At 39.8% G+C, this 23,503-nt stretch overlaps 1 protein-coding gene and 1 long non-coding RNA gene across 3 annotated transcripts in view; both read right to left on the reverse strand.

Moving 5' to 3' along the window:
• Positions 1 to 23,503, reverse strand: part of TAFA1 (TAFA chemokine like family member 1) — a 781,657-nt gene that overhangs the window by 341,460 nt on the left and 416,694 nt on the right. The gene's annotated exons all lie outside the window — the stretch shown is intronic.
• On the reverse strand, positions 358 to 8,939 carry LOC309606972. Its single transcript, XR_014232171.1, has 2 exons — positions 8,403 to 8,939; positions 358 to 8,070 (listed from the first exon to the last, which is right to left on the reverse strand). It is a non-coding gene; the product is annotated as an uncharacterized lncRNA (long non-coding RNA).

The raw sequence follows: 23,503 nt of genomic DNA on the forward strand, positions 1-23,503 counted from the left end.
TGGAACTTTGCCAGACTCAGTTCTAATAAGTTTTTAGTGGATTCCCTAGGACTTTCTATACCAAAATCATACCATCTGCAAATGGAAATAATTTTGCTTCTTCCTTTCTAATCTGTATGCCTGTTATTTCATTTTCATGCCTAATTTCCATGGCTAGAACCTCCAAAACAGTATAGAAGTGGTTAGAACAGACATCCTTCTCTTGTTCCTGATCTTAGAGGAGAAAGCATTCAGTCTTTGATCATTAAGTGTGCTGTTAGCTGTAGGGGGTTTGTAGACATACTTTATTGGTTTAGGAAGCTGCTTTCTATCCCTAGTTGTCACAAAGCTTGCTTTTCTTACTGATATTCAGCTGCATTTCTAGAGTAAGCACTTCTTTTGTGGGGAGGAAGATTTTTGGAGGTCCTTACTCCATTATTCTGCAAGGGATTCCTAAAATGTCTTTCTTAACCTTCAAAATTTACCTTTTTTGCAACTAACATACTGTATCATTACCAGGACAGCAAGCCTTCTGTCCAACCACTGAAGGCAACCAGCCTTCAATCTTTTGAGAATTTACAACAAATCTAAGTTGTTTTTTCTGCCTCACCACCATAATCTATTCTTGTAAAACCTAGTTAAAAACTAACTTCTCTCTTCACAAAACCAACAGAATGAGATATAGATTCATGATCATCACAGAGTTTGGTATGCATCCAGTAATTTGAACCTTTCATGTCATGCTCTTGTCTTTGGCCATGAAATTCTGTATTTATCTATTGTTGAGATAGAAATTAGCCCAAAATTTATTGGCTTAGAGCAATTATCATCATGTATTAGCCATAAAATCCTATCTATTAAACAGATGATGTTCAGGGCTATGTGATTAAACAGCTGTTGCTGCCTGGTTTCTGTGGAAAAGGGAAATTAAAGCTGGTTTGTTGAATGATTCCAGCTTGGGCTCTACTTTGTTGTAGTCAGATGTTGACTGGGTCTGGAAGATCTGCTTCCAAGGTAATTCCATTTTAAGGCTGGCAGCTTACTATTGGCTTGTATTCAGGGGTCCCAGTTCATCAAAGGGTTGTTTGAGTGTCATCATGACATGGCAGCTGGTATTCTCCAGAGTGAATGATCCAAGAGAACAAGGAAGAAGCTCCAGTGCCTTTTATGGCCTTGCTATGGAAGTCACGCATCACCACATTTGGCATATTTTATTGGTCATGCAATGCCAGCTCCGATTCAATGTGGGAAGGACACAAATACATGGAGACATGAATCATTTGAGGACATGATACAGGCTTACTGCTACAATACCTATTTTGCTAGAGACCCTGTGGATGAAGGGGCATGTGTTCCAGTAACAATACTATTACAGATAAATGATGTGTTGTTAATGAAGGAAAGATTATATACTCTGAGAATTCAGAGACGGTAGAGATGGCATCCAACCTCTTTAACAGGGGGTTTGGACTGAGAGGGACCCTTGGCTATGACCGAGAAATCAGAAAACAGTTATCTGTTTAGTAGTCCCAATAAATTCCTTTTCAGATAGAAAGGAAATGTGCTTATTTGAATTTCTTAGGCCAAAAGCAGATTTAGACTTCTTGAACTAAGGTTTTATCAAAAGACTTTTAACCTCATGGTGGGCCAAGCAACTTCAAACTACCACAGATAATTTTAGCTAAACCATTGAGACCAGAAGTTATTGACCACAATTATAATCTTTCACCAGTATCTAAAGAAAAACCACGGTCTTCTGAATTTCCACTTTCCTAGACTGGAGTAAAGATTAACCAGATACTGCTTACCAGCAATCAACATTTAAATTATGACTCTCTCTAGACACACAAAGCTGTATAGTTTTTAACTGATTGCTTGGAACCCTGGAAAATATATAAACATAAAATGGAGAATGAAGATGTGCTTACTACATCATCTGCTTGAACATTCTGAGACTTCAGTAAGTGCATTGCTCCAACAACGCCAAGTTTGTTCACAGGCACACACTTATTCATCAAATTTTGAAGTTAAAAGGCCTATGGTTACAGCAAACGCTACCCAGCTAAGAAGAACAGAATTCAAAACAAGCTGTAGCAATTGTTACCATTTGCTGTTGAACACAACAAATCAAGCCTATCTTCTTTTGTATCTGAGAAGTTTATTACGACCAACAGACAAAATTTTCTAAATTCGTAATAGTAATCAATTGCCCTCCAAATTAGAAAATTTGCAGACAAACCTGAATAATACAGGACTCTGTCCTCTAACCAATGACCCTAAAATTGATCTTTAGCTCTATTCCAAGTGTCACTTTGCAGTTTTATACAGATTCTCCTTTGCTTCTAAGATTTATCCTGGGAATTATTTAGACTTTTAGAACTTTCACTAGTTCATATCTCAGCCTATGTTAGGTGTTTCTTGGTGCAGTGGTTCTCACAATTTTCTGTGGTAAGAACTTTCTCAAGTGTTGTTGTTAAAGATGCGATTCCTGGGACCCTATTTCCAGAGAGGTTGATTGGGGGAGGGCCTCAAATTTGCATTTTACTTCCTACCAGGTGACTTTGAAGCAATCGTCTAAGACTACACTTTGAGAATTAGAGTATATGGGAGTTACACTCTCAGAGCAGAGAAGGAACGGCCTACATTTTGATTCAGCAGACCCGAGTTCATGTCCCAGCCACAGCACTAACTAGCCATGTGACCTTCAGTGGTTCCTTTAACCTTCCTAAGACTCCTCATCATGGTGCAAATTTCTGTCTTGTGCTGGTTAGTGCTGAAGACAAAAGAGGCAACGTTAATGAAAGCCTTTGTAAATCGTAAGGCCTCCATAAATGATATTTAGAATATTCTTACTGCTGAGGCACCTGCCAGAGGTGGCCAGTTTACATCCTCAATCTTATTTATCATTTAGAAGATATTTACTGCACGTTTACTCTGCATAAGGCTTCATGGCGGATGTACTTCCCCTGGCCTATATACAATCCTGTAAGGGGATTTCAGGCCTCACACATGGGCAATTAAACCTCCAGCCTCTTCCTGAGAGTTCTACCCTCCATCTGATATGCAGAACTTCCCTTTGATGATTCAACTGGCACCTCTGTATGGAAATGTTCCCTTCCCATCCTCCGGGGAGGGGTGCTTTGTCCCATTACGAGCTCCACAAAGGAGGAGCATGGCAGGCTTTGCTGTATACTGCACACTGTTAATTTTTAATGTGGGAAGCCAGACTCCGCTGGCTTTCTTTATGTTACTGATTGTGCAGCAGGCCTTTCACCCACTATGCAATGCGCCCCTTTAGCTGCTCCAGAAAGGTGGCTTTTCCTTGCTAGAGATCTCAAGATGGCAAGTTGTTTCGTTATTGTCCAACAAGGGGACGCGTGATGAAACTCTGCTCATTGTAAGGGGGTGGTCTGAAAAAGCCTCAAAAGAAGGATAGGGTGTGTGATTGGCTGACAGGTGAGGGACAAAATGCACTAAGAGAAGGGAAAAACACCACCAACTATGATGTGGAAAGTGGCTCAGGAAAGAAGGAACCCTGAAATGCAGATGGGTTCAAGACCCACCTTGCTTAAAAACCTTCAGGTGTCCCCAACCTCCTTACAACAGCAAAACCTTGTCTGTGGGAAATAAGACCTTCACAATCAAGTTCCAACCGACCTGTCTGGTCTCTGAGCTCTGGTCACAATGAATTTCAGTGTCTAGAACGAGGTATGGTCTTTCACACCTGCCTCTGCTTGGACTTTTTCCTCTACCATCTGCCATTGCTGCTTCCCCTCTCTCTTTTCTTTCTCCAGCCCCTGCAGACAGAATGAACTATCCCCTCTTCAGTGTTCCCTGATCACCTTCACCAGGTAAACAGTTCTCCATTTGAAGCACCTGTAACCTTTGTTTTACTCATAATTATGTTTATTCAAGTTTCCCAATATTTATTGAGTATATATTATGTGCCAGGCACTGTCCTAGATGCTGGGAATATAGCAGTGAGCAAAACAAAGCCACCTGCCTCCTAAGCTTAATGACTTGCGTGTTGTCTGTTTTTCCTGGGAGACAGGAGAGCAGGGTCTTGTTTATTTAGTGCATCACCATATTCCCACAGCCTAGAACACTGCCCGGCACATAGAAAACACCTAATAAATGTTTGCAGAAAACACCTAATGAATGTTTGCAGAATAAAGAAGGCTTTACTTTAATACTAAATTGTACTAAAGGATGCTGGTCAGCTATCTGTTTTGTGTAACAGACCACAGGCAATTTGAGGGTAGAGGCCACATCTTCTTTACCGCTTGCACCTGCAGAGCAGAGCCACGTACCTGGCACGGAGCAGATGCTCTTGAATAAATTAAAACTATGTAAGCTTATTGCTCTAGCTACATTCCATGCACTTTATATTCAGAAGCTAGTTGGCCAACTTTGATAATTATTCATCCTGAGACAGCTTAAGATCAAAGTGTTACCCTTAGAAGTCTTTTTCTAACTTCAGGCCTTCAGACAGATGTGGGAATAGGCAGAGTCTGTGCATGGGGGTCTCATTGCTGCCGATTAGGCAGCTTGGTTGGTGGCAGAAAGGGCTTTGGGGTACCCACTGTTTGCCATAGAGACTGCTGCAAACTCACCAATATTTTTCAGTATTAGGAGGGTTGGTTGATGTGGGGAGTCACTCATCACGTAGAAGATTCTAACATTCCAACAGTTGATGGTTCTCCATGCACAAAACTGCATAGCTTTCTCGGCTGTCCACCTATTTTTGAACTCTTTTGGGCTGCTGCACCATGGCCTGAACTTGATCCTCCTTGCTATCCATTATGAACACTTGGGCCAAGAGTTCAAGTATGAACAGCCACCGTTTGTTTATTCCTAATATTCAAAGAAGGGGTTCCAGATACTGCAAGGTGATGGCATATTCACAGAAGCATTTAAACAACTGACTTTCAACATATTTTAAGGAGTTTGGAAGACAAAATACATTCCTCAGATGACATATCTCAGAGGATCTACAAAGGACTTTTCAGTCACTAAATGTGTTCAAGTGAAGGAAAGAGGCAATTTGGTTATAATCCAGATAAATGGGGAAAAGTAAAATTGTAGGAAAAAATATCATACACAATTCATCAAGGGGGTAATCACCTGTGAAATTTTGAGAGCTGACCATAAGCACTAGATACTGATTTAATTCTCCATGTAGGCACCTCTTACACACACACACACACGTACACGTTTTGCAAAGAGAATGAACATGGTAGATGAGACCATGAGGAAAAAGCTGAATAAGAGCAAAAGCAAATGGAAAAGGCAGAGAGAATGCAATGAAAAAGAAGAGATTCTGCAAAAATGAGACTTTGTTGAGTTTACAAAAACTGGGAGTAGTCTACATAATATACCCTGGGCAATTACCCAAGAGGGGAGAAAAGTATCTATTCAAAACTTGCCTGATGACACCTCCATGATGAAGTGTCAACATTTCAGGTAACAGCATAAGTTACAACGCCCTAAAGGCCCTTTTCAGAATTCCACTGGAATGTTTGTGAACCCCACAATAGTTCACATACGTTCAACAACGTACTTCGAGATTCTGTTTTAAAAAATGCCCATTCAGAAGCAAGGCCACCTATGGTAAGTTTCTACCCTGAGTGAATTTTTGTGGCCAAATTAGAAAGCCTGGAAAAGAGAGATTGTAATGAAGGTGCTGACTCAGCAGTGAATTGCAGAATGGCAATGGGATAGTATTTTAATGATGCCAGAGCTGAAATGCATCATCTGAGATGAGTATATCTGATAAAAAATAAAAAAATAAGAACATTCAGCTACCCAAGCTAAAGCGTTTTGCCAGTGGTCAGCAGAAAGGGGTTTTTTTGCATAAATAGCAAGATTGGGAGATAAGGTCAGAAAATTTTAAAGGGATTACACAGTTTAGAGGCCTAAGCATTTGAGCTGTGGAACTCCAAATTGGATTCAGTCTCTTTTTGCCTTACATGTTCCAGAGGGTGTTCTTTAGCACGGCCCCTGGCAGATTTTGGTGCTGTTTACATGGTCATTCCTATCCTTACAGTAGATCTGCCCAGTTCATTAACAAAAATTGTCTCTTTAATTAGCTCATGTATCTGAAATTTCTTTAGCATCTATCGTACACCAGGTACTTGGGATACCCTGATAATCAAGATCAGCCCCTACCCTCAAGAATGTCATAGTTTACAGTGGAATGCAGCCAACACACAACTAATTTCAGCCCAGAGTGAACTGTGCAACAATAGAGATGAGTAAGTAGAGAGGACTATGGGAATGCAGAGATGGGATATTTGACCTGGGTTGAAGGAGGTCAATGAAATGAAAGGTTTAAGCTTTGACTTAAGGATCTTAGCGTTGACTTCACCTTTAGCACACTTTTCTAGAAAGATTAACAAGTTCAAACTGCAGCATCAACTTCAGACATTAAAATCAGTTTAACACCTATATATGGGTAGAACCAGCTGGTGATGGGGAAGAGAGTAAGCACTGGCCTTAGAATCACACCAGGACTGCAGGCTGGCTCACTATTTACTAGTTGAATGACCCTGAGCAAGCTTCTTAGCCTTCAGTTCCTATGAAATAGGAATAATAATGGCAACTCATATGAACACTTGGAGATTTGAAGAAAATAATGTATGTGATGCACCTGATGGAGAATGGAGAGCACCCTCAATAAAATGGTACCTGCAGTATCACATCTGCTGTTGCAGTCGCTATGCTTACCAATATTATTAGACATAAGTAATCATGGTTCTTCAATTTGAAGTCACCAGGTACAGGAGAGTTTTCATAGATCCGCCTCTATTCCTACATTTCTTAATGTATTATGATTGAAGGAGACGGTTCATCAAAATAGTATAAGGCAGAATAAACTTTCTGCTATGATGAAATTATTTATATAGTAAATAAGCTACACGTGGTTATTGAATGCTTAAGATGTGGCCACTGTGAAAGAAGATTTGAATTTTTAATTTCATTTCGTCTTAATTTAAATATTAAGTTAGATAACCATGCTATGGTCTGAATGCTTGTGTCCCTCCCAAATTCATACGTTGAAATCCTAATCCCCAAAGATGATGATAATAGGAGGTGGGGCCTTCAAGAGATGGTGAAGTCATGAGGGTGGAGCCCTCGTGAGTGGGTTATGCCTGACAGAAGAGGCTCCAGAGAGATTCTTAGCCCCACCTCTTCTGCTATTTGATCATCCAACGAGAAGTCTGAGACCCAGAATGGGGCCCTTAGTGCATCATGTTAGCACCCTGATCTCACACTTCCAGCCTCCAGAACTGAGAGAAATAAATGTCTATTGTTTATCAGCCACCCTGTCTGTAGGTATCTTGGTATAGAAGCTGGAATGGACTAAGACAAATCACGAGTAGCTACTGGCTACCAAATTGCAGAGTGCAGTTCTCGGATGACTGTTAAACATAAAGATACCCAGATCCCACCGTAGACCCAGTCAATCAGGAAGAACGATGAGAATTTGCATTTTTATCAAGCACTAGAAGGTCCTTAAGCATGCAGATACTGAGAAGCACTGCTCTCTTCCTCTTTGTGGTTTTGATTTCAGAGCCATCTGTTTGTAGAAGGGCCTTGAGGTTATTAATTAAAAGAGATGTTTCCTTGGAGGGTATCGCTACGCTAGGCACAGTAGGCAGAAGAGAACCTAGGTATAAGATGTATTTCCCGTTTTAAAGGAATTTTTGGTATTTTGTAGCCTAGTTAAGGCTGATGCAGGTGAATGGTCTCTCTCCTGTGGAGTAATCAGGAAAGCCATCCTAAGGAGGCAAGCATGAGAACGGAAACTAAAAGGGCAGGAGTGAGTGTGGTCAGAATGCAAATTTAGAGACAACTGCAATAATACTAACAGACTTTATTGTCTCAGCTAAATGGGATAATAATAATTATATTAATTATTTTCCCAGTGACCCTAAGAGTAGATACTACTATCACCTTCCATTTCACATCTAAGGAACTGAGTTAAGTAATTTTCTCAAGATCACAGAGCTTGACCATTAAGTAGTGTCAAAGTCAGCCAGGGAAAGCAGTAGATCCAGGGTTAAAGGAAGTCATTAAATCTTAACTGACCTGGGCTTCCCTGGTGGCGCAGTGGTTGAGAATCTGCCTGCCAATGCAGGGGACACGGGTTCGAGCCCTGGTCTGGGAAGATCCCACATGCCACGGAGCAACTAGGCCCGTGAGCCACAGTTACTGAGCCTGCGCATCTGGAGCCTGTGCTCCGCAACAAGAGAGGCTGCCATAGTGAGAGGTCTGCGCACCGCGATGAAGAGTGGCCCCCACTTGACGCAACTAGAGAAAGGCCTCGCACAGAAACGAAGACCCAACACAACCATAAATTAAAAAAAATAAAATAAAATAATTTAAAAAAAAAGAGGTTATAAAAAAAAATCTGAACTGACCTGATTGAAATACTAGTGAAATATTTGTTGCAGAAGAGATATTTAGAAGACACAAAAGATGGCAAGGACAACATCAACAACAAAATAATAGCTCTCATTTGTTGAGCACTTACTACTGCCAGGCACTCCGATAGGATTTTACATTCATCATTCAGATTTCTCCCAACAATCCTCCAAGATAGGCATTGAACAATGAGGGATCAAGAAATTATCAAGCACGCACCAAAATAGCCATGGGTGGGAACCATTTCAGATGAAGAGAATTTTCTCTTTTTAGTTCGCCAATGTGCTCCTTAATTTAGGTCTCCAGTACAGAAAATCATGCACCAGTAAAGAGAAGTATGCACTACTCATGTAATAGTGCCAACGTTACAGTTCAGTTCAAGCGTATGTACTGAAATGACACATTCTGTTGATTTCTTAAACATGTAGGCTGTGTCTTTCACCTCTGGGTCCTATTAATTAGTGAATTCAGGAACCTCTAGGGGCACCTTCTGATATGTCAACATCTGTTGGTAGTTTTCCATTATATATTAAGGGATTCCTCTGCACACACACACACACCCCAACCCAATACAGATAACCGGAAACAGAAGAGAAATATCTATAAAACAGATTTCAGGTAGAAAATACTTTTTCAGTAAGTACAGAAGTATTTCTCAAAATATGGTCTATATAATATGAAAAATAATTTTACCAAGACACTAATATAGCAGGGGGTTAAGTTCTTTATCCCCATAATCTTTTGAACATTAGACGAGGTTTTCAATTTAATATATTAAGCAATGTGTTTCAAACAGAGTATACAGTACTTAATCAGAGCTGCATGTGGGGATCATGCTTCAACAGTGACCAATAGTAAATGTATTTTAACAAATGTAATTGCTTTATCTCCCATTATCTCCCAGGAAGTTTTTTAAGGACAAGGCAAAGTGAAAACTTTAATTGTAATTTTCTTTTCCCCAAAATAACCAAAGGGTGATTATTCATTCTTCTGGGTTCTATCCGTATCTTAACATATGCAGTCTTTAAAACGTGGGTTTATTAGCACAAGGTGAAACTACAGAATATACATGAGAAAAAGACATTACTATGATCCTACACACCATCAAAGGAGTCAGAGACCATCTACTTGTTTATCGGCAAATGGTATCAATTTACATAGGAGCTCCTATTCCTTGATACTAGCTGCTCAGAACATCACTGGAGAAAAAGTTTGAGACTGGCTCTACGGAGAAAGAAGGTATGTACAGGCATCGACCTGTCATGTCTGATGTGGTGAAAGCAACGGAAATGGTGGTCCAATTACTTTAAATTACTTGAAACTAATTTTGTTCACACTTTACCTCAGCGATTAATAATGTGACCGCTGCACTGAAATGTAGTCTAATCAAGGTTCTATGGCAAGACCATAGCAGAAATAGTATGAAGATGCTTGTTGGCTAACATCCAAATCAAAGACTTCCCCACTGCATCAAGCTGCAATCATCCTATGTTTCTCTTTCTTTTTCTTGTTTTTTCAAAATCAACAGTACTTTGTTTAAATTCAACTAAACGCACTGGAAAAGACTGATCAATACATAGACAAGAACAGTCCTTCAGAAGATTACATGGGAAGAAAAATTGCTATGCCCTTGAAAGGAAAGCTACTTTTATTTACGTTAATAAAGCTTTATTTGTTCTCTAGCCATTAAGTTTATAGAAATTAAAAGTCTTGACTATTTGTCTTTTGCCAACATGAATTTAAAAGTGGCTTTAAAAAATCTCATTAATGTTGTGCTTCTTTTTTCTGTCCCAAGCTGATTCAATACAAAATAGATTACCTCCTGTCTGTGCCACTAAAGTGCACATAAATATTTCACAAACCAGTTTATCTAAAAATTTCGTCATTCATCATTCTGAGTTTGGACACAGAGCTCACTATAAAACACTTTAGGTTTTTCAGATAACATAATCATGGAGGCAAGAGTATATTTCCTGTTTTGATGCCTGTCTGGGCTCAAAACCTTCCTCTTGGAGTGTTTTCAGAATTTCACTCTGTCAGATTGGTACACACATAGTTAACAACACCTGCAGAGAATGACTCAAAAATACTTAATTGAGGTAATCTGAAGGTCAGAATGCTGACAGAGAGCACACTATTGAGCCAGAGGGGAAGGGGAAAATAAACTTAGCTTTTACTGATTCAGGTGGAAAAAATGATAGTCCTGACATGAACAGTCGTCCAGCACACTGAGAAACATGCAGAAGAGAGTGGAGGAGCCTTACTGAAGTTACAATTAGGACACTGAAGTTAAGGGCTCTCTCTTCTGCTAGTTTATCCATCAAAAGTGACGTGAGACATCTGCTGCCTCCAGACCAGTGATTGGCAAACATTTTCTGGAAAAGGTCAAATAATAAAGAATTCCTGCTCTGCGGGCCGTATAACCTGTTTCAACTATTCAGTTCTGCTGTTGCAATGTCAAATCAGCTGCTCATAGATGATACTGACACAAATGAGCGTGACTTTGCTCCAATAAATCTTTATTTACGAAAACAACTGGTGGGCCAGCTGTCGTTGGCTGACTCCTGCTCCAGAGGACTAAAAACCATGGATCTCAAGGGGCTCCCCGACCACCCCCAGGCTGCACACTTTTACCCTTTATCCAGTGCGCCCACAGATTCTTCTAGTCACATGGCTTCCCTGCTGTCTACCAAGCCTTTCCTCCTTCAGACTAGACTGTGAGCTTTTAGAGACCAAAGTTTGCATCCTTCTCATCTCTGTCCCCAGCTAATTAACAAAGCTTACAGTAGGGCAGGTGCTCAGTAATTGCTTGTTGAGTTAGTAGGTGATTGAACAAAAGTCAGGCCCTTTCCCAGTGTTTGGCATTCCTTCCTTCAGTCAGCACTGGCTTGGCTAACTTCAAAGATGCAGGTATTTCCCATTGAAACTACAGGATTCTCTCTTTACCTCTATGCATGCAAAATGCTCTCTGCATATATGAAGTTATAGCATACATTTACTTAAATAACATGAAATCAAAGGTGCTTACTTTGTAAAAGAGAAAAAGGAATGTGCAAATGGGAGAAAAAAGGAGATGAGAAAAATAATTTGGTTGCAAATTCCTGAACTCCTCTCAAATTTAGGTCACCTCATCTCAAAGATTCCAGGGTTTAAGAGTGTATTTTTCATTCCACATGACCTCTATGCAAGCCAACGACTGTCATCTTATATTTAATGGAAGAAAGAGTAAAGTTGACTAACCCTGATAATTTGTCTTGGTAGGACTTTTCGTTTGATGAGCCCTCATATCCATCTCCAATCTGGCATAAATATGGCCATATGTATATAGTATCATGTCATCAACATTCAATAAGGAGAAATTGACATCACCTTTATGAGCAATTTATCCATTTTACACACTGCAAGTTGAATTTGAAGTCAACACCTGGAATAGAAGCCATTCCACAACATTGTACACATCACATGTTCAAGGTTGGCAGACTCATGGAGAAGTAGGGACTCTCATGGAACGCTGGGGAGCTAGCTGTTTGGACCACACAATACAGTGGGCAGGCACTTCTGAACCGGCAATGCCACAAAGCAAACTTCAGCAGGATGAATGCCAGTGAAAAAGATGTGCTAAAGTCTGAAGCCTATTTCCTATCAATCTCGGCTGTCAGGAGAATAATGGACTGGCAAAACCATTTGACTGGGGCCTGGGTATTTGGGCTGCTCTTAAGGCCAGGTTTTGTAACGGGGTTGTGTGAAGCCTCAACACACATTTTAATTACAGCCGATTCTTACTGAAGGTATTGATGTCTGGAACTTGTTAAATTTAAGGCTGAGAGGATATATCTGAGAGTGAAAAGACTCAAAATGTGAAAGCTGCCCAGGTCTCAAGGGGCTCCCTGTGGGCCAAAAAACAAGATACAATTTTTCATGATTATAACCCCAGGCTTTTCAACCAAAGAGCCTTATTCCTGTTAATAAGAAAACCAAAGGTGGTGTCTGGCTATCCAAGCAGCAGGTGAATATGATAAGGACAGTTCTAAAATGAAATCTGCAGCCAAAGCTATTTGGAGATAAACTAAAGATGCCAGTCCTATTTGGAAATGACTGAAGAGACCACATGAGTTTTTATTATCTTGGTTAAATAAATGGGAAACATAAAACCTGAGAGATGAGACCATAGGACTTTTTAGTCATTTCTATCGATTGGAAGACAGCTCCAAAAGGACGCCAAACTATTTAAAAAACAAACTGTAATTTTTCCTGTTTGTGTGCCTTCCAAGCAAGGTTTTTTGCTTTCCTCTCTACAGCAGTTGGGAGAATTCCATTTCCAGTGAAGAAAATGTTAATTTATCAGATGTTCTTGATAGAACAGTGATCACCTCTTTTGCAGTTATTTTTAATATCTTGTGGCAATGACTTTCTGATTTAAGATCACAGACCTATCAAAGTTTCCTGCCCGCCACTGAACACTGACTTCAGCATGGATTTCGACGGGATGATCAAGAGCATGTTTTAAAGCACAGAGACAGCAAACAAAAATAGAGAAAAGCTACTAAAAAATAAATGTAATAAATAACTAATTTTCCCAGATCCTTTCTGAATATGCTCTGAATGCGTGTTTTCAAAACCTACTGATGGCTTCTGAAGTTATACTGAATTTTAACACCCACGTTGAACTAGCATTACCTGGCACCCCAACATAAAAGTTTGTTCAGATTACAAAAAAGAACCCGAGAACACTGCTTTTACGAAGTCAGAAAAGCACAACCAGTTAATGGTGATAGAACCAAAAAAATTTGAGTTCTAACACACCTCCCTCATTTAGTAGTTAAAAATAGGTATAAACCTGAGAGAAATAACAACCTCTGTGCCTCGGTTTTTCCCTATAAAATGGGCATGTTAATATCTACCTTAAGTTTAAAGATAACATGAATTAAAGGTGACACAAGACTTAATTTTTTCCCTGGCACATAATTTATACTCAATAAATTATGTGACTCATTATTATAAAAAGGAAGATGATGATAATGTTTAGCATTTCAAAGTTTAAATTTATTGTCAGTCATCCTAGCTCAAAATGTAGGTTTCCTCTTTTGGAGCCAATACAGTTAAAACAGGTTAACATTAATGGAGCAATTTACTATACAGCAGACGCCGTGCTAAGAAACATTTAATCATTTTCTCATTTAGTGGGGACAACAGCCATATATTCCATTTCCATTTTGCAGATAAGAAAAACTGAGGCCCGAAAAAGTCATAAAATTTTCCTAAAGTCTCACATTTAATATGAAGCAAATCCAGGAGAAAAAAAAAGCCCCAAACTGAGCAAGCAAACAAACTAACAAGCAAAATACGGCAATAAATGGACAAAAGCATCCATTTCAAATCAACGTTTATGAGCACTAAGTAACATTGCCTATAAATTCAGATTGCACGCCTACCTTTGGGTCTTCTTCCTTGCTTCCGAGACTCTGGTTTGAAGAGGTAAGCTTGAAGGTCAAAAGCTCAGAGATACAACGACTGCTGTTCTAACAGTCTCTCCCTTTCTCCGGACCTTATCTCAGGATCGTCCCCAGTTCTGCCTCAGGAAAGCTGGTTAGGTACTTAGGCTTTATTTACCCTATTCTCATCCACTAGCGTGTTCTGTCATAGCTCTTAGTTTCTTCAAAAAACTCCAGAATCAGAAATGGCACCCTTGGGCCAAACGCAATCTGCCTGACCCAGGGCTTTAGACCGCCTGGTACTTGAAGGGGGTGCGGGGAGTAACAACCTAATTATTGCAACCACCTGCCTGCCATCACTGTTGTGTTCCTGACTGCTGCCAGGTGCTAAGCTGGCAGGCTTGGATCAGTTAGTAACTGTAACCGAAGCTGAATGCAATTAATTATATAACTTTAAGCTGTTCACGTTTAATAACTTCAAAATTACTTCATGAAACTGAGATGTAGTAGAGGATTGCAGCAAATAAAGGAAAATAGCTGCGAATAAGGTTTCTGTAAGTATTTTTTTCAGGTTTGGATCTAACTCAATCCTCATATATCTTGTGTATGCTCAGCTCATACTATTTACCTGTGGTTAATGATATGATTTGTTAATTTCCAATTTGTGGCCCAAGACTGAAAAAGATTATGGTTTTTCCTCTCATAGACCACGAGGGAGGATGACTTCTCCCTTGGGCCACGCTGTAATAGGTCTTCAGTGAGGTACAGGGGAGTGCAATGGATTATGGACAAGGGGGTCATACACTTTAGGGTGTGAGTCCTGGCTTTGACCTTAAATAACTGGGCAAGTGATAACTTCACTCAGCCTCCATTTCCTCCTCTGTAAAGTAGGGATAATATTAACTCTGGAGAAAGTAAGCAAGATAGAGTCTACAAATTCACTGACCCAATGTCTGGCACAAAAAGTCGATACCTGATCAATGTTAAAGTGCCACCACTGTCTGCTAATATCTGCATAGCTCAGCGGATTGGCAATCATTCTACTGAGGCTCTGTCATAGCTATAGCTTCCCCACCAATCAGGTACTATAGCGTGATATAGTTGTTAGCAGCTCAACAGTCTATTGTACATGAGTTCCTGCCACCTAATGAGGTGTACGTCCAGGGACCAGTAGTGTAACTTCTTCAAGTCTCAGTTTCCACATCTGAAAATGAAGAGAAATGTTACCTAGTTCGTAGGGTTGGTTTGATGATTAAATGCAATAAGGCACTAAATGTCCCAAGTTCACTGGACAGATGATACTAGATGTGTGTGTGTGTGTGTGTGTGTGTGTGTGTGTGTGTGTGTTGAAGGTTAGTGGAGAAGTTATTTGAGAATGACCAAAGTTCAAGAAAAGGGAGAAGAGAGCTACTCCCAGGACAGTAAGGAGAAAAGACGTCTGTGGGCCTCCAAAGCAGGAAAATCCACTTGTTTTCCTTGGCAAAGCCTAGAGCAGTAGCAAAAAGACTGGATAGATGCCTGTAAGGCTCCCCTAAGAAGGATGGTTTCCACTCTCAGCATGAATCGCCACATGGGGATGAGAGAAGAGAAACAGGAGCCTCAAGCAAAAGGCAAGGGCTTAAGTGAGAGGATAAGACGGTTGCCAGCTGCAATCATAATAGGCATTTAAATTCCCTAGATCTTACTACAATCTAGAAGCGAAAGAAAGCCCCAGTAATGATGGTAGCAGGAAGTGGCTGAACACTCATTAAACCCATTTCTTTTTCTTGGGTGGACAAAGAAATTACCTTTACCAGATCTGGCCAATGGCATATGGGCAGAAGTGGTGCGCACACCTTCCAGGTCTCTGGAACTCTTCCGGTGAGGTACTGGGCTCTTTCTCTTCACTCACTAGCTGATTGAATGCATAGGATACAGTTGGAGAATCTGAAGATGTCTTAGAAAATGGATAGAAGGATCCAGGGACCCTGAACCACTCCATGAAAAGTCATTTCCCAAATATGCAATGAAACTACGATAAGACTGAGACATATAAATGTATATGATATTAAGCCACGAAGAATTGGATGCTGTTTATTACAATGGCTAGCATTAATTACTCTGATAAAACACCTGACATAGAATTTTTCATCAGCTCTAAAATGTGGAGGATAGAAACAAAATTAATTTAAGGAATATGTCAAATATGATATGACACACACCTAAGTTTGTACATAGTTTTATTATTACAAAAATTGGATTTTCTTCGCAACAGTCTAAGTAACATATGGGTAATAGGCATTATAAAAGGAAAGTATTTTAGCACCATGGGTTGTTCTAGTAACTAATTCATTAGAGTCATGTGATAGGGTTCTCTCACTCAAGAAAAATGTCAAGGTTAGAGTGGTCGTCTCAGCCACCCTACCAGGAGAACACCACGGATTGATCAGAACAGCATCTGAATCTTAACCACCCCATGAAGTGCTCTCTGAAAATATGTATGATGCTAATACCTGGAGGTTTAAAATAAATAAAATATGAACAAACAAAATAAACTTGTCTTTGAGAGCTCAATTCCAAAGCCCTTCAAAGCTACAGGAGAGCTTTTCAAATTATATCTAAGAAACACCGTCATTTCTATCCATGTCTTTCAGCTTTCCCAACAAAGTCCCCATTCTCTCCAGCCCCTCATCTTGCTACTTTCTCAGCTTCTAGTTATGACCATCCTGTTCTCCTCAACCTGCAGCAGTCTGTAACTGCTCCTTGAATGTGTCCTATGGCATGTCACAAACCACTTTATCCATTTCACTGATCTGAAGCATCTGGGAAATAAATTCTATTAGAACCCTAATTGGGTCTGATGTGAATAGTTCACTATTGATCTATAGGGAGACACACCTGACAGAGCACTGGATCACATTAGATTTGATAACATTTAAAAAGATTTGCGAAGAAAATTATGCTACGTCTAAACACCAAGGAGCAAGTGACAGCAGAGCTATGGGCAGAGTGTGGCTTGTTTTACCTACTGGTGGGTAAAAAGGATAACTACTGATTTGCTGCCCATCATTCCCTGTACTCGCAGTACTCAGACCCAGCTTTCCTTTGGGGAACAAAGCCTCCCTCACTCTCAGTTCTTATGATTCCACCTTTCAGTCCCTCCTCCTCCCAGTTTCAGGACCGTGGACAGGATCCAAGTGTGGCCAGACTTAAGGAGTATGCCATCCCCTGTCTTCTCTTTGGTTCAGGGAGGTTATGGTAGTAATCTGGGTTTGAAGGAATTACAATGAAAGATGTACTCTTACCGCTGGAAATTCTAACCTGGCAGCACAAAAACCTGGAGGTGGTGGAGGCCGCCTCATTACTACTTGGAAGTGGCTAGCTAACAATGCAGCCCAAACAGAGGAGAGGTGAGCCAAAGCACAATTCATGGTGATTGTGTCTGAGCACCTGGATCGAGCTGTATTGTACATAAGCAAAGAAATTACTTTTTATGCTTCATCCAGTTGGAATTAGGTTTCTCTAAAAGCAGCAAATCTGATATCATGGGGCTGAATTAAACTGATAGCGTTAGGGTCAGATGTTCATGGCGGTGGTGTATTCGGTTATCATTTATTTTTAGCTGTCCAAAATTGTCTCACTCACTGATTTGTACCAGTGTCACCATAGTGGTGATTACTTCTTGAGGGACTTTCCAAAAAGTCATGAGCTTTTTGGATTAAAAGTTATATGGATTCCAGGGAGAGTTGGCAAAATTGTAAAAATTGCAGATTCCTAAGCCCCACGTGGCTAGATTCTGATTTAGGATGTCTTTTGAGCACTCCACAAATCACCAGTTTCGACAAGCAGCCTAGATGATCCTGATACAGGTAGCCAGACTCTATGAAGTAGAAATGTACAAGGGGATCGGAACTCAGGGACTAAAATGATGTACAAATGAATTTCACATCCTGTTTCTACTGCCTACAGGCTATACCTTGGACAAATGGCTTAATCTTTCTACGCTTCAGCTTCCTAATTTACAAATGAAGATAATAAAGCTATCATAGAGGGCTTTGCAAGATAATGTTTATAAAGTATTTAGCACAGAGCTTGTCATACCATAAGGCTCCAACAATGGTACCTACTGGTAATTCGTTTACATGGATTAGCTTCTCAGATCAACCAATTATTACTAATTAGAATCTAGAAACATATAAGACCTTGTAGCAATGAGACACAGGATATATAAGTTTTCTTGTGGAAAAGACGTAGGCTCAGCCTGATAAACCTTCTGGTGTACAAAGGACAGGAAAATACCAAGAAAAAAAAATGCCTACCTTACCTATTATCTTGCCTAAAGCCACTTAGGACATTAAGCTTACCAATATAATTTTAGTCCTTACTGAAAAGTTTTGTACATTAAAAAACAATGGCCTACACAGGGAAGTGAGTAAGGCAATGGAACTGGTTTAGCAGCTTGTATAACAGGCATAGATATACAAGGGAGGATGTTAATGGTGAAAGTTGTGGAGGAAATAAGAATACCTGTACAAGGTACAGGTCTATATGGCACCCTGATATGGCTTTGAAGGAGCACCAATTGTCCTGGGTTTAAATTACTGAGGCCCCATTTAGTAGACGTGCCATCACATTGATAAGACACTTAGCTTCTGGTTTCCAGTGTTTAAACTGAGGAAAATGAAGCCAATCTTGTCAGGTTGTGTTGAGGACTCAATGAAATACATGATGTAAAATGTTTAATAGAATGCTTGACATATGATGAATGTGCTATTATTGTTATTACTGTGGTTTTACTGTGGAGATATTATTTTTAAAAAATAACTGGCAAGATGAGGGTAAATTTTCGCAGAAAAAAAACATACAAAGTATTTCATATTTCTACAGACATGAGAGTGAGGAGAAGAAACAATCAGAAAGAACCAAAGCCATTAATTTCAATAAGTGGGAAAAGAAATGAAGACAAGAAAGTCTTTAAAAAAGTACTTCCTGACAGTCCAGTGTTGCAAGACCTCATTTCCTAGGTTGGCTTTTGCCCAGGCACATGGTGGAGCAGGAAGAATCCACCAGCACCAACAATGGCTTTGATGTTAATGGATCTCCAACGGCTATCTCCCAAATCCACTTTTTAATGATTAGCCTTTGCTGCCATAACAGTTGCAAAAAAAAAAAAAACAAAAATCAATTCCACAATTCTCTCCTTTTCCAAAATGGCTGGGCTTCGGCTGGTAAAGCAATAATTTAAGTTAATGGCTGAGGTGGGGCTTTGAGTACGTTCTTAAATGATAATCACTAGGCTTCTTCTTGGGATGCATCTGTTTTTAACCAATTTCTCAACCTCTGAGTGTGGTAATTAAACAGAGAGGTGTACTAAACATAAATAGTGGAACCTGAAAACCACCTTCATTAGTCTCCGTATCTTCGGTAATTGCAGGTGTGTGTTAATGAATTACATGAGTGGTAAAATAAAACTAAAGGCAGCTGCATGTGTTTACAAAACTGCAGCCGCAAATTACAGGTATCCGTAGCATCCGTAATTCATCCATAATTGAAAATTTTCATATTACTGGAATAAAGAATCAAGTCATGTGGATGATTAGAGTATTTGCCTCTCAGCACTAGAGATTTTGCTTCATTTCCTTTGCAGCATCTCCAATGAAATAAATCACAGTTTTTCAGGTGGAGTTGAACCTCAGGGTAAAGGACCATAGTGTATGGCAGACAACCTAGGCCCCAGTTCTGTCTCCATGCCTCCAAGTGCTACTTCCCTGTCAAGAGAGAAGTGAGCTTATTACACACAAGCTTTAGAAACACAAATGCTGGGTCCAATTTTAGCGTTGCTACCTAGAAAACTGAGGTAAGTTTTCTATGTCTATGCCTCAATGTCTTCATCCATTAAATGGGATAATAATAGTGCTACCTCACAAGGTTGAGAAGTTTGAATTAATTAAGATTGAGTTCATGCATGTAAAGGGCTTCAAGTAATGGCTGGCACTGAGGAAGCACTGAGTGAATGTCTAACTATTAACATCTCCAAGCCTCAGTTTCCTTAACCATAAAATGGGGGTAAAAACATCACCTATCACATATGGTTGTCAAGACAATGAAATGAGATAATGCATGTGAAGTGCATTACGTGCAGGTACACGTGAAACACTCCATATTCTAGTCAGTAGTAGACACAGTAATGACAGCCACTGTACATCAAATAGACAAAATAAACTAATATTGTAAATTTTTAAAGTGTGTATGTGTGTCAGTGTGTAAAAATCCCAAGTCTTGGGCTTATAATTTACTTAGAAGACTTCTTTTTTTCATTTGGGTATTCTGATGCAGATACTATTGTGGGGCTGGAGTTTTACAAAGTATCTTGGACTTGATTAAATGTAATCTTGATAAAAATCCCTTGTATGACGGGATGCTCTGTGCATTGCTGGGAGGCCCTCTAGCTCTACCTCCCCAAAGGAGGGCTGACCAGAGCTACACATGGAATTCTCTAGCTACTTGATGAGGATGAATTGGGAGTCTGCTTTAGAAAAGCTACCAGAGTTGGGAGAAAAGCTGAACACAGCAGAGGATGTGATGGAGACAGAGCTGAGAAGGTACAGGGAGACAGGCCAAACGCTTTTCCGAAACCTCTGTGACACTCCCGAGAACCGACTTTCTCAAGTGCCCATCATTTCACAGGTGAGAGGTCAAGGGTCTGCCTTGATGTTAAGTATTTTGGTTCCTATCCCTGAAATTTAGGAAGAAAGGACAATGCAAATGCACAGTCATGCCAACACAAAATTTCTTAGACAAACTAATCTGAACATGTGTCAAAGTATATTGCCCATTAGTGAGGGACCCAGCAGGTAGAAAATGCTTGTTCAAAATGACATGGGAGAGAGAGGCTGAATATATAAGCCTTCTAGCAAGGTAGCGACTGCTGTCTCTACTTGAAAAGGTCATTCAAAGGTCATATTTTTGTCAGTGATAGGGTAAATTTGTAGCACAATATGGATCCATCTTTGGACATGATCCATTGGTCAGAAACCAGTAATCTATAAGAGAAGCAAATGATAAGCAAGTCTATCTGTGGCTCTTCATTAGAAACACCAGGTAACAAAATCTCTCTTGCCTCTTCCATGTAGAGCCAATTTGTACCCAGGTACTGGGCAGAAGTCAAATACAAGAAGACTGGCAGAAGCACAGAGTCCTACTTTTACTCAAAAAGATTTCTGCAGCAAATAATCAAAGATATCAAACAATGCACTTAATTCTCAGAAAGGTATATGAAATTTTTCTTTCACAACGACAAGAATATTTCAAAATATTTTACATGTGTTTGGTACAATAGTTTACCAAGTGTTTTCTCTGCATATGAGGTCTCATTTACTTTGCGCAATAGGTCTGAGAAGCAGACAGGGCAGGTGCGAACCCCACATTATACCCAAGGAACATGACAACGAGAGGAACTAAATGTCTTTGCTAAATGTCTACCATTAAATGGATAAAGGAGCCAAGCGTGGAACTCATGTCCAGTATAGCTATGAAGAATATCTCCCTTTCCAATATTTTAAGGATGGTAAGGAAATTCTCAGGTCAGAGCCTATAGTAGACACAGAGACAGGCATTTATTAGTATAGAGGGTTTGAAGGTGTTTCAAAGTCCTTGTGCTCTTTCCCCACCCAACCTGTCAGTTCCAGCGTCCCCATATTCCCAGCCTGATTTAAGACATTTAAATCCGTTTAAACAGACACCTATTGTATAAATGTAGGCCTAACACTTCAGGAGTTATCATCTTTAGCATTTGATCAACATTGTGTTGTCAGTTGAAGTATTTCAGCTACTGGGTTGTCCCCATGTGAGCTCTGCTAATAGAATGTCCTCCTCCGTCCCCAGTGTCCTCGCTACATTTTGGAATCACCTGGGGAGAGTTCAAAAACAAATGATGTCTGGATTCCACCCCTAAGACTCTAATATAATCGATCCAGTAAAGATACTTGCAGAACTTGTAAGGGAAATTCTACATTGAACCATGTACAATGTTTTTGTTTGTTTGCTAGTTTCTTTGTAGTAGGATTTCTTAGAGCTTTTAAAAAATTCATGCATCATGTGGGTCTCCAAGATGGGAAGTTTGTAGTGTTTAGCAAATTTATTTCACTCTGGAGTCCTTTGGGTGTTGAACATCTCCTGGGACTCTTGTTCCACGTTGACAAAATGAATTGTGGGAGAGGAGAAGGGATATTTTGATGGAGTCTGAATTCAGTAAGAGCCGTAAGGCATCTCCTAAAAAGAAGGACACCATCTAAAGAAAAACGATCTGATGAAGACAACCTTTCTAGTCTAGAACCTCGTGACACAGTGTGGTCCTGGCACCAGCCTCACTGGCAGCCCAGGGAAATTGTTAGATGTAGAATCTCAGGTCCCACTCCAGACCCATGAAACCAGACTCTGTATTTTGACAAGATCCTCAAGGGAGTCATAGATGCATTAAAATTTAAGAAGCCCTGCTCTAATCTACCATTTTTAAAACCCCTTCCTGGGTTTCATCATTCCGGCTTTGCGGAAACCTTTGTGCGTCAACAGTATGTTCTTCTGCGGTGTATCTTCAACATTCCACCAAAAGACAGGAAAAGCCAGGGCTGTGGCTATACAGCTCCAGGGGGGTGCCAGGCACATAGAACATAATGTGCACAGTGTCCCTAGAGTTATATAAACCCAAGAAGTATTTTCAAAATTGACACTATACTATGTGGAAGATAGAGCCTTGGGATATCATTTTTGTCAAAGAGCTTTTATTAATTTGAGTTTATCAATAATAGTTAACACTTTTTGAGCACTTAATAGGGTTCAGGCATCTTGATGCCATTTTACAGTCATTATTTTACATTATCAATATAATACTGTAAGACACAATCTGTTCTCATCCCCATTTGCTGATAAGGACGTGGCGGTTCCTAAGGTTTATAAAGGATGTCATGTTCAAGATCAAATAGCAGAGTTCGGATTTGGTTCTAAATCTAACTCCAGAGAGTATGTTCTTACTACAGAAAAACTGGATTAAAAAAATCTATAGGATAGAATACTGAGGTGGGAAATTACTAGGGATTATATTTGACAAGAGAGATTAATTCTAAAAAGTGTGGCTAGAATATGTTTTTAGGGGACATGGTCTTGGTTTTCCCCAATTTGAAATTAAGAGCCCTGCATAAGTGGACAATGGTGAAACAAACATTTGCTACATGATTACAATGTCTAATCACGTTGACAAATAATTTGCAGAGTCATTTTGAAATCTACCAATAGCTACTCTCTGTTTTATCCTCACAGCAGTCTAGTGGAAAGTTTTACCATCTCCATTTTTAGGGACAGATTTAGGCAGAAAAATTTAAGAATATTTCTTAAAATCTCAAAGGCCAGAAGTGATTGTGATAAGGTTCAAAACCAGGTCTTAAAACCCTGAAATCCTGAGCTTCTTCCACTGTGGCACCACCCTCTTCCCAAACATCAGATAAACGTTAGGACCTTAAGAATAAAATATGAGAGGTACACTTTTCAGTTGCCCAGCTCAGCCTGGACATTTGACAGACAGCAAACGGGAGGGCTCATGGAAATGAACCGATAAAACAACAATGACAAAATTGAGAAAATGCCTTCCAAGAATTTTTCACACTTTAGCAGACATTTGGTTCAAACAAATG

The sequence above is a fragment of the Balaenoptera borealis genome (genome assembly GCF_965194805.1).
Source record: "Balaenoptera borealis genome assembly, chromosome: 12".
NCBI classification, from domain to species: Eukaryota; Metazoa; Chordata; class Mammalia; order Artiodactyla; family Balaenopteridae; genus Balaenoptera; species Balaenoptera borealis.